The sequence below is a fragment of the Rana temporaria genome, chromosome 9 (assembly GCF_905171775.1).
Source record: "Rana temporaria chromosome 9, aRanTem1.1, whole genome shotgun sequence".
NCBI lineage: Eukaryota > Metazoa > Chordata > Amphibia > Anura > Ranidae > Rana > Rana temporaria.
Window position 1 is genome coordinate 74,043,854 of NC_053497.1, and position 14,727 is coordinate 74,058,580.

Consider the following 14,727-nt stretch of genomic DNA (forward strand, 5'->3'; position numbering starts at 1 on the left):
TACTTTATGTTTTGTTCATATTATATATAATTTTCACAAACAACGTGTTTTAAATGAAGAGAGAAAAAAAAAAGCCCAGTTGAGCGTAAGAATGTCATTTGGCCACAAGGTGGCATTTTAACATTAATTATGTAAGCCCAGCAATTTTCTTTGCAGTAGTACATGTTGAATATTACATACACTGAGAGCCAAATTCTGTTTTTTCTCAAACAGGCTGATTGCTTTGTTGCTTGGACACAGACAGGAGAGATTCGTATTGACCTGTGAGCTAAGCAGTGTAATTCAAAAACTTATTGGTATTCTGCCAGTTGTTTTAACACCTAACACCAGTGTTTTCCTCTTTCTCTAAATGCATTTTTTTTTAACGCCACACTAAAGGCTACACAACAGGGCAAAATATGACATTGGAACGGTGGCTTGAAAATAAGCTTTTGCTGAGGCAATACCAGGAACACATCGAACTGCAGCCACAAAAAGGTATTCTCAGCAACCCCCAGAATCACAACAACTACAGACAAAGCAAAGTAGTGGGCCCTAAAATTTTAAGTGGTTTCATACTAATAGAAAAGTAACTGCTTAAAATGGTAAATTAAGGGGTGAATTGATTCCAAATATCCTGGCCACCCCTCTGGACCCCACTGCACATAGTGGCCATGATGTCCTGTGTTGCTGGTGTGTTGGTCTATACAGTTACAGATAAGGTGATACTAAAGGTTCCCTTTTTTTTTTATAACAAACATGTCATACTTCCAGTTTTCAACTCATTTTGCACAGAGTGGCCCCGAACATCCTCTTCTGAGGTCCCTCGGCGGCTCCTCCCCCGCATTATCTAACCCCCTTGGTAGAGCTTTTCTCCAAGGGGGTTATCTTGCAGGCGTACTCCTGAGTCATCTATAAACGCTGAGTGTATGACTCGGCCACGGCATCCACGTCATTGGATTTGATTGACAGCAGTGGGAGCCAATGGCTGCGCTGCTATCAATCTGTCTAATCAAAGCCGGGACTCCGTGAAGAGGAGGACGGCGGGGACGCGCCGAGGAGATGAACAGGCTTAGGTAAGTAAAACGGGGGGTTTGGTGGCCAGTCACTCTCAGTTGAATCTGGTGAACCACGAACCTTTACAACCCCCTTTAATATGCATTGTAATTAGACATGTGCGGTTCGTTTAGTTCCGAATTAATATTCGGACACATTTTTCATTATTCAGATATTTGAATATATCCGAATATCCGCATTACAATATAAACAAATTTTACTGAATGCTCCAAATAACGCAACAAAATTCTTCCAAATTTCAGAAATTGAATCTAATTTTACATTGAACTCCAGTCGAATACTCACTACACATATTGCTTACAACAAAGACTGTGTTATTAGAGTACCATTGAGAATTAATGCTGTTTTTGTTAAGCCAAAAGGTGATTTAAATTTGAATCAAAAACAATATAACATTTTTGTTTTCGATAGATTCGAAAATCAATTAATTTGATTGTTTTGAATCGAATAAACCGGTAAATTCTAAGAAAATACAAAAACTCCGAAAAAGAATTGAACAAATCAACCCAATTTAACTAAACAACTAGATTAACGAATCAAAACACATTTTTTCATCATGCACATGTCTAATCATAATGCTCGCAATGGCAAATGCTCATTGCTCATTGGTCAGAACAGCCACTTGACTGTACTGAAGTATGAGAAGAGCATTTGAAGCTTTTTCTGGCATAGTGTCCCAGAAGAAAAAAAGCACTTCTCATGGATTGCATGGACACGTGGTTGTGCTGACCAGTAAATGCTTTTATTTGTGAGCATTATGATGGATACTCACTCTGTGGTTGTGTATTGCAGTGTATAGTGTATGGACTGTTACATTGGCATCTTAGGGGCATCACGGTTGCTATGTGCAGCGGGGTCTGGAAGGGTAACCATTTTTCACAAAAAGGTGAACTTACCCTTTACAGTGTTATTAAAGGGTCGGTTTTAAAAAAAAAATACTGAAAGAAAAAGAAAACCAAGCATGTTATACTTACCTACTCTGTGCAGTGGTTTTGCACAGAGCCCCAATCCTCTTCTTCTCGGGTCCCCCGCCAGAGCTCCTGGCTCCTTCCCCTTGATCAATGCCCCAGTACCAAGCCACTTTCTATGGGGACACTGGTGTGTGCTCGCTCCCAAGCCATGCTCTATATGTTCCATAATGTGCCCCCCCCTCCGCTCTCTCATCATTGGCTCACTGGCTGTGATTGATATTGGCTCCCACTGCTGTCCCAGCCAATAAAGGAGAGAGTCTGGGGACAGCCGAGGCTCTTGTGCACATCGCTGTATCGAAAAGGGAGTATTGGGGGGGGGGGGTCTGTACATAGAAGATGTTTACCTTCATGCATAGAATGAATAAATATAAAAATACTTCAGTCTTTACAACCACTTCTGATCAGAGCTGATTAGATTGCCTCTGGGCCCATCTAGGTCTGAAAAAAAAATGAAAAGGTTTGCATGACCGATTGTAGGTGAAAAGATGTAAACAGAAGCAAGTGTATTTATATCCGCCTGCCTGTAGACCACCTGCCTGTACACCTACCATGGATCCCAACTAGGGCACTTCTTGCCTGGAGCTTGCAATTTCACCCTGTCTGCATGGTTTTCCTCTGGAAACTCTGGTTTCCTCCAATGATTTGCTCCCATGTCAATTTTCCTTAGTATGTGTATGCATGAATGTGAGTTAGGGAACTTAGATTGTAAGCAACTTGAGGGCAGGGCAGGGACTGATGTGAATGTATAATATATGTAAAGCGCTGTGTAAATTGACGGTGCTATATAGGTACCGGTAATAAATAAAAAAATAAAATAAGAAAATACTGCCTGCTCATAGACGGAGGTCTGTTAAGCTTTATTGTTTCCCATCACAAGATGGAGAAAAAACTGATTGGACATCTTAGAAAGGTGACAATTATTCTGTTCTGCTCCAAATCAGCAGGGGGTCAGTTTACGAATCCCGTTGACCGCCAGGGCTGTCTTAATGAGAGGGCACACATGGGCACTGCCCAGGGGCCCCAGCTGCATGTGGGGCCCCTGCACTTTCCCCAAAGCAGCTGGTCCTTGAGCCCACGCTGCCCCAAAAATAGCATACTAGCTCATTATGAATTACTTACCTGAGATTGAAGCTCCTGCAACCAACCTCTTACACTGCTCCGGCGGCCGACATCTCTCCCCGGGTTACTTCCGTGTATCGCGGCTCCGGAGCTAAGATTGGCTGGAGCAACGAAGAGGTCACTCCCACGTATGCGGGCGGGAGCCGCCGGTAACGCCACACAGCCTGAAGCAACGGCACATGTGTGCCGTTGCTTCAGTTTGCCCCAGTGCGCATATGCCGATGACATCCAGGGCACAGGGGATATCTCCAAAACCATGCAGATTTAGGAGATATCCTGAGTAGCTACAGTTAAGCCTTATTATAGGCTTACCTGTAGCATAAAGTGGTCTGTAAGGGTTTACACCACTTTAATGCGGAACTCCACCCAAAAGGGGAAGCTCTGCTTGTCTGCTTCCTACCTACTTGATGTCTGTTTACCTGTCTCCATTGTAGGGCCCCCAGAGCATTACTTTGCCCAGGGGCCCATGATGATATTAAGATGACCCTGTTGACCGCAATGGAACCCACATGTGTAATAGAATCCTAACATTTTCACTACAATGAGCTGCTTACTATTTTTAACTTTAGAAGACCAAACCACTTTTTCCTCTACTTTACATCAGTAGAAAACCTTATAAAAGACAATTGGCTAAACACCCATAAGAACATAGGTGTGCGCCCCAAAGCTCAAACACACATGCGTGTATATAGTGGACGGTGTCAGTAGAGCAATGGACGGTGTCAGTAGAACAATGGACGGTGTCAGTAGGGCAGAGATTGGTGTCAGCAAGGCAGTGGCTGGTGTCAGTAGTTTTTAATTTTTTAATTTTGAATTATGGGGCTTTGTTGAAATATCAGGGGTCTAAACAAGGGGAATCTGCTACATCCAGGGTGATTAGGGTGTGCCCAGGCACACCCTGTGCGCATACCTATGCATAAGAACATAGGGTCTGATCCACAAAAGGGATACGCCGGCGTATCTACTGATACGCCGTCGTATCCCTGTTTCTATCTATGGAACTGATCCACAGAATCAGTTTCTCATAGATAGGCAGAAGATCCGACATGTGTAAGGGACTTACACTGCCGGATCTTAGGATGCAGTACCGCAGCCGCCACTGGGGGCATTTCTCGTTGAAATCCAGCGTCGGGTATGCAAATTAGCACTTACAGAGATCCACGAAGCTTTTACGCTTCGTTTTTTCTCCGTAAGTATTAGTTTGCCGTCGCAAAATTAGGGCTGCTTTTACAAGGTGTAAACTGTTTACACCTTGTAAAAGTATACCCTTCTATCCCGCGTCGCTGTCATTTTTTTTTTTCCGCCACAACTCTTTTTTTTTTTTACGCCCGTCGCGATTCTCAAAACCCGGCGCAACGTAAAACCGTGCAAAGCACGTCGGGAAAATAACGTCGGAGCATGCGCAGTACGTCCGGCGCGGGAGCGCACCTAATTTAAATGGGACTCGCCCCATTAGATTAGGAACGCCTTGCGCCGGACGGTTTTAAGTTACACCGCTCAAAATTTATAGGTAAGTGCTTTGTGGATCGGGCACTTAGGTAGAGATTTGGCGGCGGTGTAACTTAAACGGGAAAAATTAATTTACGCCGGGTTTTTGTGGATCAGGCCCATACATTTTTAGAAGCAGAGAAGCTATAGGGAAAAAAAAAAAAATATATATATATATATATATATATATATAGTATTATTAATTTTGCATGCTTTGTGCAAAAGGTTATAAAAAATATGTTTCAAAATTACATTAAAATCATTATTAGCACACACTAACATACTAAATAAATCTCCTATGAAACATGACAGATGAAACTGTGTTAAGGTAAAGTGTATCAATAGCCAATTTTCATTTTAGTTTTGTTTAGAGTGGAGAAGAGTTAAAACCGCTGTCATGTTTTCATTGCTGCCGGAGTCCCTGCTGGGTTGAATGGCTCTCTCTACTTGAACTGGAGACCATTGTCGCCAAAACAGAAAGTGATGGGAATTCTATAATGTTATAGCTGTCACCAGAACAAGAGGTGAAGAAAAATATCTTCCTACAGACCTCCTATTCCTGTGACAACTGTCTAAGAGGGGAACTCTCACTATGTAGAGGTTTCCTTCCACTCCCTCTGAGACTTGAATTGAAGGGACATTTTCCCAATAAAACATACAGGACAGGAATTTTCAATTTTTGCTTTTAAATACACTTTAAAATGTCAAATATTTAACAGCTGCTATTTTTGCAAAACTGTGAAAATCAAATACATAAAACTATAAAAAAAAGGGACATAAAATAGATAAATAAAGCAAACTTTCACCCTGACCTCCCTGCTTACAATCCTGAATGGGACAGCAAAGAAGGCCTGAACCCACTTTGGGGAATGGTTAAAATGTATTTCTAGCCATAGCTTGGTGACAACTGTAACATTTCGGATTTCCACTTCCTTTATTTCCACACTTTATGTGAAAAGAAAACATTTTGGCTCTAGATACACTTTGACCCCCCCCCCAACACTAAAATGTAGTATTTTGCATCTTATTTATCCTTAAAGGGTTTGTAAAGGTAAAAGTTTTTTTACCTTAAGGCCCCTTTCACATTGAGGAGTTTTTCAGGCGGTACATCGCTAAAAATAGCGCTGCTATCGCGCCTGAAAAACTCCTTCACTGCAGACTCAATGTGAAAGCCCGAGGGCTTTCACACTGAGGCGATGCGCTGGCGGGAGACAAAAAAATCTCCTGTCAGCAGCATCTTTGGAGCGGTGAGAGGAGCGGCACGTATACCGCTCCTTCACCGCTCCTTCCCATTTACAACAATGGGAAACCGCGGCAATACCGCCCGCAATGCGCCTCTATAGAGGCGAATTGCGGGCGGTATTAACTCTTTATCGGCCGCTAGCGGGGGTTAATACCACACCGCTAGCGGCTGATACCAGCGGCAATTCCGGCGGTATAGCGCCGCTATTTTTAGCGGCGTTATACCGCCACCGCAGCTCCCGCCCCAGTCTGAAAGGGGCCTTATGCATCCTATGCATTAAGGTAAAAAAACATCTGACAGCACCGCCCCCCCCCCCCCCCCCCCAGCCCCCGTTTTACTTACCTCACCGTTCGAAAGTCCCGGGCGCGTGCTTGTCATCTTGCTCGGTTCCCAGCCTGGCCGTTGATTGGCTAGGCTGGGCGGATTGATAGCAGCGCAGCCATTGGCTGGCGCTGCTGTCAATCACAGCGGATGACGCGGCGCGCAGGGGGGCGGGGCCGAGTGATACAGTTGGCGGCTATGGCCGCTGCTGTATCACGGGAGCGCGCTCGCAAAAGCTTTCCACCATGTGAGGGAGCTCGCATGAACGTGGAAAGCTTTTGCGAGGAGGAGCCGAGACAGCCGCCGAGGGACCCCAGAAGACACAGATCCGGGTCACTCTGTGCAAAACGATCTGCACAGTGGAGGTAAGTATAACATGTATGTTATTTTTGTTTTTTTTAAATTGTACCTTTAGTGTTCCTTTAAGGGCTTGTTTACACTTGCTCAAAATACTGACGCTTATCAAACATGGCAATAGCATTAATCGGTGCATTTGATAAGCATTTCCCATCAAACGCCCGATACACATTAGCAACGCGGTTGACATGTGTTTTTGAGGCATTAAAACCGCACCACAAATGCCTATTAACTGTAATATACGAACGCACCATGGAAAGAGTTAAAATGCTTCAACTCCTTTCAAACTGGACATGAAGCATCAATTTTGAAGCAAAGCAACGCTAAGGTTCATATTTTGATAATGTGTCCATATTAGCAACTGCATAGGCATTTGAGGAGCATTAAAAATGCCCCTCAAACACCTGCTTTCAATGCCAGTGTGAACTATAGTAGGCCTAAATGTGGTGGGTGCAATAATTTTTTCTACCTTTATTTTCACCTGGTGATCCAGCCAGTAACATACTACCTGTGTTAGGAAGTCTCCCAGTGGTGGCTGGTGTTATATTTTTGGTCTTTTTGGGGGTCACAGGCACCCACCCGGTTGGTCACCAGCCCCACACTTGCCCCATCTAGGTCACGGGCTGCGCTTCCTTTGGGTGGCCGGCATCGGCTTTACCCTGTTTCTCCTCCTGGGCTTCACTGTGGCTTCCCTTTGCGTCTCCTCCCTCCTCCTCCTCCTCGGCGACCATTAGGATCGCTTCTCCTCTAGGCAAATCGGGTGACGGATTTGAGGACCCGCTTCCTGATTGACTAGGAGGAGAATCAGGAAGACAATAGTGAATATTTGCTATTGTCACACAACTGGGTGGGCTCAGGGCGCCGGACCTTTTTATGTAAAACAAAAAGATCGTTTAGACCCCTTTCACACTGAGGGTGTATTGCAAGCGCTATAGTGTTAAAAAATAGCGCCTGCAATCCGCCCTAAAAGTGCTGCTCTATTGTCTCCAGTGTGAAAGCCAGAGGGCTTTCACACTAGAGCGTTCGGCTAGCAGGACGGTAAAAAAAGTCCTGCTAGCCGAATCTTTGTAGCGGTGAAGGAGCGGTGTGTATGCCGCTTATTCGCCGCTGCTGCCCATTGCAATCAATGGGACAGCGCGGCTATACCGCCCGCAATGCGCTGCTTCAACAGCACTTTGTGGGCACTTTTAACCCTTTCTCAGCTGCTAGCGGGGGTTAAATGCACCCCGATAGCGGCCGAAATGCGCCGCAAACCCGCCCATAGCATCGTCGGCAAAAATAGCAGCATTTTACCGCCGGCGCTATGGGCGGCTCAGTGTGAAAGGGGTCTTACAATAACTTTGAGCACCCCTATCAGTGTTAAATGGTTTGTCTCAACACTCTACAGCAGGGATATGCAATTAGCGGACCTCCAACTGTTGCAAAACTACAAGTCCCATCATGCTTCTGCCTTTGAGTGTTTTGCTTGTGGCTGTCAGAGTCTTGCTATGCCTCATGGGATTTGTAGATCTGCAACATCTGGAGGTCCACTAATTGCATATCCCGCTCTACAGCAACTGCCACTTCTGCTAGGCAACTTGGTCTTTTAAAGGAGACTGCACCATCAAAAGGTGAAAACAAGCCTAAAAAAGGAAAACAAATTCAGTCACCACATCTATGAATTGCTATACTGCAAAGAGTGTATTGCGGTTTAAGTGTTAGAAGGATACAACTAATGAAAGATGCCAAATACTAATCACACGCAAGCCCCTCTCTAAAGACTACCAGAACCAGACTCCAAATTTACCATGTACACATTGCTACAATTCAAATCAGTCACATAGCTACACAAAGCCAATAACTAGGACCACGATGTAAAATTGTTTATGACATCAGCGCTGTTTTTGTTCATCTTACTCTGAATCAACACAAAACAATCTGGACAAAAGCTGAACTTGATTGATTTTTGTCTTCCCTTCTCTGACCCGCGTAATTACACATTTCCTAAGTCTGCTCATTAGCTCATGACTAAGTGTTGCTTCAAATTCAGCTTCTTACATACAACCATCAATTCTATTTTACAAACTGAAAATCAGTTTTAGAAACATGCAGGAATCGCTGAGAGAGAGAAATATTTCTACAAATAAAGCAGACAGTTTCATTACATTTCTTCCCCAGTAACAGAGAAATAGGAGGCAGAGCAGTGGTGTCCTAAATGAAATTACTACATCCGGCTCATAGATATTGCTCTAGATTTGTAATATAGTTCCCTGTTATTCTTAGCATTCCAACACTTTCTCTTCTCTAGGCCTAGTTGTTGAAATGCTTGTTTTGGACTTTTCTTAACTTAACTTAACCTTTCATAACAGTGTTTTACTGAGGTGTATTTAGACAATGGTATAATATTGGATTGGATTGGATTGGATTGGAATAAATACTTATAGAGCGCCGAATGCGAGTTGTGAAACTTGCGTCTAAGCGCTTACCAACAAGCTGGGGGTATCCAGTTCCCGGGAGCAAAAAGAAGAAACTAGGACATCTAAGTAAAAGACGGGAACAGACAAGAAATAAACAGAAATAAAAAAAAGAAGAGGGGGGGGGTGTCAGGGCACAAAAAGCCTACCCCTACTCCCTGACCATGGACCGCAGCCTGGGATTAAGGCAGCGTCCTGCTAAGGGCTTGGAAGGCCAAGTGTCTATCTGTAGGCTTGTGAAAAAAAGAAGTGTTTTCAAGCCCTTACGGAAGGCCATCAAGGAGGAGGATGCTCGGAGCTGATGAGGGAGCTGGTTCCAAAGAGAATTCCCCAGTGTTTGAGACGGCGGTCACCTTTTGAAGCTGATCGACTAGATTGAATAATCGCTAACAGGGCTTCAGTCGAACAAAGCTCTCTGGGTCGACAGTAGTGTTGTGTCATATTCGATAAGTACATCGGACCTAGTTAAGGTATTAGGTCATCCAGCTTATAGACCGCTTTAGGCTCAGGTTACATTGCTGTGATCCGATTTTCAGTGCTATTATGTTGTGCACTTTGGTTGCATCATGGATGTGGTTTATATATTCTGTGGGGCCAAAATCACGCTTGAATTGCACCAAAGAAGTACAGGAACCTTGTCCAAAACCATGCTGGGTTGAGTGGCATTGATGTGAACAGGCACCATTGAAAACAATGATTTCCATTGTCATGCAATCCTATGCAATGCAAGTCGCATGTGAAATCGCACTACTGTGAACAGAGCATTACAGAATTTTTTTTTAAATGTAAGGGTCTAAAGAAAAACCTAATGGAAAGGCTACCTTTGTAACCCGGCCACCAGGTAACAAAGGGACCGATGAGCATAATGCATGCATGCATGTCATGTTTGGCTGCACTATCCCATAGCTTTTCTCAAAGGGCTGTCCTGCTGAGAGAGCTTTGACAACATGAGATGAATGAAACCTGCAAAACATGACCCTACATGCTCATGGAACCCTGTGAACATAGCCTAAGGGGAATATTCATGAGGACTATGTTGATGGTCTTTGAGTTGTGTCAATGGACAAAACCAGCGTGCTTCCAGATGCATTCCTCTTACATTCCAGATCAGTTTGTGATGCATCTGAGATTTTTCACAGTTTGATGGGTGCAGTTGACTTTATCTATACTTACATTTGACCTTCCTTAAAGTTGCATTAATCTTCTTTGAGCTGCTTTAGCTGTGGCCAAGTGAATAAAAGGAATACAATAAATAATCTTCACAGGTGCCACAAATTAAGAATAAACCTATGCACATAGCTGTGGATTTGATTTTATTGAACATTTAACCCCTAAATTTTCCATGCATTTATTCATTTTAATCGGAGATGGGGGCTGAAGGAAAGGGTTTATGCAAATGATTTTAGGCTAAAATTCAGCAAACATAGACAGGAATCAAGCATGGGGGGGTCCTCCTTAGGAATCAAATAATGGCAATGGTAAATCATTATTAAAATCAACAATGTTCCATTTTAAAATAGTGAATTCTTGGGGCCAACATATCCAATGCCGCGTAAACACGGTCGGACTCTTTTGACCAGGCAAAACGTAGTCGGAATTTCCGACGGAAAAATAGAGAATCTGCTTTCTATCTAAGTCGGAAATTCAGATGGAAAAAGTCAGATTGGGCATATACACGGTCGGGATATCTGATGAAAAGCTCCCATCGGTCTTTTTCCATTGGAAATTCCGACTGCGTGTAAGCGGCAAAATAGTTATCGTATTATAAATATAGCAAATTGATTATTTGAACTTCTGAATTTAGTCACATTAATGTCAAATAATTAGCTATATACAGGCAGTCCCCCAGTTACGAACGCGCTGTAGGTTTGTTCTTAAGTCGAATATGTTCGTAAGTCGGAACAACATGCGCAGAGCGTCAGATACGTTGTTTTCCGATGTTCCCTCGAACGTGCCCGCCGTGGAAAAGTGACCGTGCATGCGCAGAATGGTAGATACGTCTTTTGTGCCCGTCGTCAAAAAGGTCCCGTTGAATGTGCCCGTGGTCAAAAAGGTTCCGTTGAATGTGCCCGCCATCGAAAAGTGGCCAAGTCAGAAAGTTCGTAACTCGGGGACTCCCTGTATTAGTTCTAGTCACACCTACAGAATGGCTACAGGCAAACATTACCAAAAAAAAAAACAAATACAAAAGACATGCTCTAAATAATGAAAATAAAAAATGTAAATGCAATACAAAAATACATTTTTAATAATAAAAAAATATAATATATGCTACGTTATACCTGTAGGTCTGACTGATACTAGCCATAAACAATTCAGCCGGTGGTGATATGGAGGCGTACATCTGAAAGCAGACATATATATGGCATAAACATAAATCCAATCTGAGTTTAGATCTTATGCCGTGTACACATGACGTGAAAAGTGTTTTTTTTTTTTTAAATGGTCATTAAAAACGATCGTGTGTAGGCTCCAGAGCATTTTTCATGACGTTAAAAATGGGCATTAAAAATTAAGAACATGCTCTAAATTTTCGTGTTGTTTTTCACGTTGTTGTTTTTCACGACATAAAAAAATGCGCATGCTCAGAAGCAAGTTTATATGATGGGAGCACTCGTTCTGGTAAAACTAGTGTTCGAAATGGAAATAGCACATTCATCACGCTGTAACAGACTGAAAAGCATGAAGACTGAAAAGCGCAAATCGTCTCTCACCAAACTTTTACTAACACGAAATCAGCAAAAGCAGCCCCAAGCGTGGCGCCATCCGAATGGTTCTTCCCCTTTATAGTGCCGTTGTACGTGTTGTATGTCACCGCGCTTTGCTCGAGCATTTTTTCATAATTGTGCGTAGGCAAGGCAGGCTTGACAAGAATCACGTAAAAAAAACTTTGTTTTTTCTAGACCATTAAAAACGGTCGTGTGTACGCGGCATTAGAGTTTGTACTTCGATTTTATGGAATGAGAGTCAAGGTTGACACTAACTTTCATGTAGTTTGTGTTGTGTCAAGGCATTTTTCCAAGGGCTAAAGAGTGGGCATTCCATATGTCCATGTCTCTATTTATGACTCTATTGCCATGCAGTGTTCTCTCATAATTCATGAAGTATATCCATATTCATCATTGAGAAAATGTGTTGACCTTTCCAAATTTCCAAAGAAAAAGCTGTCAAGTAAATATAACATAGCAATACATAATAATAATATATAACAATGTAACACCTTTAGCTCACTAAATTTCTAGTGCACAATGATTGATGCCAGAGAAAGGCAATGTGGATAATAATGTGTCCTCATATTGTGCCTCATCTTGCCTGGCCTTGGCTCACTAAACATTCTTAGGTAAGTGTACTGCCATCAGCTATCATGGGCCTATTCCTTCCAATATGGGCTTTTGCTTGCCATAACTGAATACATATTATGATCAATCAAGTCTTAGCTAGCAACGGAGCATACTGTGCATTCATTGAAAATGTGTTTCTACTAATTGGCTTATTTATTAGTATTTTCCATGAGCGTCCCATTTACCTACTACTTAGACTGGATCCGACCATGAAGATGTCTGAGAATAGAACCAAGGTTATCCAGGGCATAAACATTGCTGGAAAATAAAATCCCATTGTAAAATAAAGCATACAGGCTTGTATAGTACCATTTGCATTATAGTTGTAAATGTTCTATACATACATTTAGTCTTTTATTATAGCTTGGTGAAAGTGTGCATATCTACGTGCACTCTGTCTTGATTTTGATAACATATATTTAGAGCATGTAACCATGCACAATCTTATCAGGTTAAGGTTTAAGTTCTCGTTTCTGTGTCAATTAATTACATATCGGTGGGTCTGTGTCTTAGATCTGATTACCTTACTTTCTCACGCATACATTTGGCTCATGAAACTAGCTGATAAACATGGTGTTATTTACTGTGTTCATAAATTCAAGTGAATGCAATCAGCTTTTTATAGCCATGTTTGTATAAGCTTTGTTTAGCAATTGATGTAAAAGTGTTGTAAATATTTTCTGTTATAATTGGTATTTCTATTTTAAATGAATTCGATATTTTATAAAGCCTTTGAAAAGCTATCAAATGGCAGCTCATGGGGTTTTTGATTTTTTTTCCCCCCACTATTTTGTCTGCAAAAGTATCTCAATCCTTTTTTTAGATTGTCAAGCTTATTTAGTATGGCAATGCATATCAAAGCAATTAGGGCATGCAAACGGCAGTATCCTATCCAATAGATATTTATTTAATTGTAAGGAGGCCAGTTAAAGTGGAACTGTGGGTAAAAAAATTAATATATGATGCAGCCTGCCATTAGCATTAACACAGCAGTCTTTGCTTTATTATCTGCTGATCCTGCCATTAAGTCTATTATTATTAATCCTTTTACAGACCAAGCTATCCAACAAAATTAGCAGTTAGGCAGGCCATACACTGTTGAAATCTGCTGAACCAGCTGGTTCAAACCGTGTATGGGAAGGCTGAATGTACCAAGTTTATTGATCGATCAATTTGGGTACAACAAGCATGCTGGGTTTTACCTGCAATTATCATTATCGGCTTCTATAGCCGCTAGCAATAATCACGGTGGGGACGGCTTCCCTGCCGGGAGAAGACAATGACCACAGGTGGGATTCCCACATCCACACTGTCTGTGTTGATGGGGGAATCAAGAAAAATTCTTTCCTGCAACCTGAGGAAAGTCGCTCTATTTATGGGCGGCCTTAGAAGGTTGAGAGGGTGGAGATTAACCATTTAATGCAAGGGTGCTTAAAATACTCAGTTTTTATTCATGTAGTTAAAAATCTGTATTCCAAACTGAGAAAAAAATGACTGTAGCTTACAAAAAAGGGTTATTGGAGTTAGTTTTTTTTCTTTTGTCACTTATGTAAAGGCCACCTAAATCTACTAGTCCATCTAACACGACCCTCTCCACAGGTTCATTTAAATATATACTGTTCCTCTCAACAAGTGAACAATGCTGTTGAAAGGATTGCCACATTGCTCATCCTTAGAGACAGTGGAAAAATGAATGTAGCCACTCCAAGACAAGTATATATTTTACTAGCTGGATTACCAGGTAAAAATAAAGGGAAAAAGTGTAAAGTATAACATGTGTGTTATTAAAAAAAAAAAAACTTGACTTTAATGTCACTTTAAGGATACACCGTGCTTTAGCTAACTAAATGTTGTCCAGTTAAATTTAAGGTCTACTTTAATGCTAGAAATTCATAGCAGACGATGACGCGGCGACGTGCGCGGCCCTGGAAGGTCAATGCTTCCACGCATGCGTCGAATCACTTCGACGCATGCGAGGGCTTTCGGCCGAGCGGACATGTCCGGTGAATCTGTACAGACGACCGAACATGTCCGACGGACAGGCTTCCAGCGGACATGTTTCTTAGCATGCTAAGAAACATTTGTCCGCTGGAAACCTGTCTGATCCGCCGGAAAATTGTCCGGCCGGACGTACAGACGACCGAACATGTCCGCTGAAACTGGTCTGCGGACCAGTTTCAGCAGACATGTTCGGTCGTGTGTACGGGGCCTTAGATAGCTAGTGCAGCCAGTTAAAGAGAATTCTCTTCTCTATGCTTCTAAGTACTGAGGCAGATAGAAAATTGACTGCATTTAATAAAAGATTAACATATTCTTTAAAATATTTTTTCTGATAACATTTTACAGGTGTAGCACCCTCAAATTTAGGTAGGTGCTAG